Source organism: Sorex fumeus, unplaced genomic scaffold (assembly GCF_029834395.1).
Source record: "Sorex fumeus unplaced genomic scaffold, SorFum_2.1 ptg000014l, whole genome shotgun sequence".
Lineage (NCBI taxonomy): Eukaryota > Metazoa > Chordata > Mammalia > Eulipotyphla > Soricidae > Sorex > Sorex fumeus.
This window is the reverse complement of record NW_026606071.1, coordinates 11,372,067-11,375,567: the sequence shown is the minus strand read 5'-3', so window position 1 is coordinate 11,375,567 and position 3,501 is coordinate 11,372,067. Positions and strand designations below refer to the sequence as shown.

The following is a 3,501-nucleotide window of genomic DNA, read 5'->3' as shown; positions in this document are numbered from 1 at the left end:
GCGTTGCACTTTTCCAGCCATGAGATCCAGGTATATGTTCACTCATATATGAACGTGTGTAAAGCAGCCTGGAGCATGACGGCCATTGGATTGTGGAGGTCAGCTGCCGGGGCTGGGTTCCTTGGGAAGGGGAAGGCTCTCACCCGCCCCCCTCTTGGGTACCCCAAATGAAAACAGCGTGGCGTGGAGTCTGGTGGCATGGTTATTACATAATGGATTATGATATTCTTATGTAGAAGATGATAATTTGCAAGATATTAGTAACCTGGATCCCAGAGACACTGCTTATAGGAGAATAAGAGCACCAACAATCAAAAGAGAACATTGAGAAGCCTATACTCTCAGGGCTCATTTCTATAGTTCATTGCTTAAGAATTTTCTCTGGTTCAAGCACCATGAGGAGGAGCCAGAATATCCTCTCCCGAACTTGAAGCCAGTTCTAGGTATAGTTTTTGCGACTGCCTTTTGCCATTGATGACGGTTCTACTCTTCCTTTGGAAGAGTGAAAATGAGAGGATGCAGTCTGAGTGATTCCATGTGCGTTTGTGTGTGTGTGTGTGTGTGTGTGTGTGTGTGTGTGTGTGTGTGTGGTGGAGGTGGGGGGAATGGGGAGGGAAGAGCATTGTGCATTTTACACGAGTGGGAATTAACCATCTACTCCTTGTCATTATTTTCTGTTGTCATCGTTATTAGAGCCTAAATAAGATGAGAGATGTCAGTGAATAATGTAATATTTTTTTGTGAATGATTGTAGCTGTGAGTTAATCAAGTTCAGACTTTTCCTGTTTCCTAAATCTCTCACCCTTGTGTGCAATTACCATCAATAACAAATCCAGACTACTGAATATTAATTGAACGAAGCTGATTATACAAATCTATTCTTCCAAGGATTAAAAAAAAGATGAAAAATTTTATTTTTACTTATTTACTTATTTAATGTAATGAAAATTGTTGAGATTTAATTATTTCTGTAAATTGTCTTATCTTGCCCACTGTTTTATAAATTTAAAAGAGTCAAAGCACATTTCAAGTCCTGTCTGAATTCAGTTTTTGCGGTTTAAAGATTCTTGCTTTTTTTCATTTATTCACATTTAAATAAAACATAGGTTTGCAATAATGAGTCAGTGAATAACCTACTTTAATTAACCACTTGAGCGAATAATAAAGTCGTAATTTAGTCTACTCACTTACACAGGACAAATTGAAATCACTGAATGATTCTCTCATTACAAAAGTCACACAGATTATAGAAAAGTGGTGTTTCTGTTTCCTTTTCTTATTTTAGATCATTACTCAAAATACCAACAATTTTTAAAGTTCAATATATACGAACTGCGTGGGGATGGTGTCCGAAGCTGCTCGGCCAGGCATGTGTGGAGCCAGTTTTTGGGTCCAAATCTCCGAGGGACAGGAACCCAGGTGAATCGCACCACAGGCAGTCAACTTTCAAGGACTCACTTGAATCTCCTCCTATCCAGGTATAGCCCTGGATATTTCTCCACCTCTATATACCATAAGAACCATAAATTATCCTCTTAGGTGGAACTTTCACTAGGGCATCCCAATCACCAAAAAATCTTTAGGCCAATAATTCATTAGCCCCACCTCAATTAATATTACACCAAAAACATAACAGTAACAGTGAACATGAAATCTAAACTGCATAGGTCACAGAGGTAAAGCAGGACAGAAGCTCACCAAGCTTAGTTAGAGAGAAACTAACACAGAAGACCCAAGCAGTAATGAGGTGCTAGACAACACAATCTCTTTGACAAGGAATTTAGAAGGGTGCTACCTCAGATGCATAGGTAGATAAAACAATCAATGGAGTCATCGCTAATAAAATACAAGAGAATTTGAGAGCAGAAATGTGGAAAACGCAAAAGAATTACAAACAGAGATGACAGATCTGAAAAACCTAGTAAGTGAATTGAAAAACTCAGTGAAAGATCTCAGCAGCAGAGTAACAGCTGCTGAGGACAGAATCAGTGAGTTCCAAGATGAGATGCAGAGAATCTCTAGACAACAGCAGAAAATGGAAAAGAGCCTCAAAAGATATCAAGAGAAAATCGGGATGAAGCCAAGAGGAATAACATAAGAATCATTAAGTCCCAGAGGGACAGGAAGAAAACTCTGAGGAAGAAACTGTGAAGACCAGATTCAGGATGCCTGAAATGGTACCAACTACAAGAAATCCAAAAAAAAATACTCCAACACACATCCTGATGAGAATGATCATTATCATAGACAGAGACAAAATTCTTAAAGCAGCAAGATCAAAAGAAAAAAATGTCTATAAAGGAGCATCCTTAAGATTTATAGCCAAATTATCTGATGAAGGACCCGAAGAAAGTGGTGGGATATAGTGAAAAAGCTCAATGAAATAAATGCCTCACCAAAAAATACTTTACACAGCTAGATTCTCATTGATATCAGAAGGAACAATACAGTTTCACAGACAAGCAACAACTCAGGAACCTCACAGTCTCAAACCCATGGTTACAAGAACAACTAAATGGGCTACTTTAAGACAAGTCCCTCACATACACCAAACTTCGGCAGAATGATGGCACAAAACCCCATGACAATAATCTGTCTCAACATAAATGAGTTAAGTGCACCAATTAAAAGACACAGAATGGCAGGAGGGATCAGAACATTGAACCCTACATTCTTCTGCCTGCAAGAAACACATCTAAATAGTCAGAGCAAACACAGACTCAAAGTCAAAGGCTTTTTGACTAATTCTGCAAACTAACAACTCCCTAAAAAAAGATGACGTGGCCATTCTGATATCAGACCACATAGATTTCAGATTGAAGAAGGTCACAAGAGACAGTGAAGGTCATTTCTTATTGATCAAGAGATCTGTACATCAGGAAGAACTTATACTCCTAAATGTATATGCACCTAATGAGGGACCAGCAAAATAATTAAAACAACTAATCATAGACTTGAAGACAGACATTGATTGCAACACATTACTAGTGGGATATTTCAACACCACTTTATCACCTCTCGATAGGTCAACCAGACTCAAGTTTAGCAAGGATATATTTTATCGAAAAAAGAAATTGAAGAAAGAGGCTTAGTAGATATATACAGGACACTGCATCCTCAAAAAGCTGAATACATATTCTTCCCAAGCATGGGACATTCTTCAAGATAGACCACATGCTGAGTCACAAAACATACTTCCATAAAATTAAGAAGATATTGTATTAACGATCTTCTCAAACCACAATGCACTGAAAAAAGAAGTAAATCATACACACAAACAAAAAATCAAATCAAATATATGGAAATTAAACATCTCACTATTGAACAACGAGTGATTTAGAAAGGAAATCAAAGAGGAAATCAAAACATTCCTGAAAACGAACGAAAATGAGGATACAGGTTACCAAAACTTACAAGACGTGGAAAAAGCTGTGTTAAGAGGAAAGTTGATAGCTCTACACGCATTCCTCAGCAAAGAAGAGCGAGTCCACATAAATAACC

General features: G+C 37.9%; 1 pseudogene; it reads left to right on the top strand.

Annotated features, from left to right (window-relative positions):
* The first annotated feature begins 329 nt into the window (after positions 1-329).
* LOC130021231 (uncharacterized) lies at positions 330-532 on the top strand (annotated as a pseudogene).
* Positions 533-3,501: the final 2,969 nt, after the last annotated feature.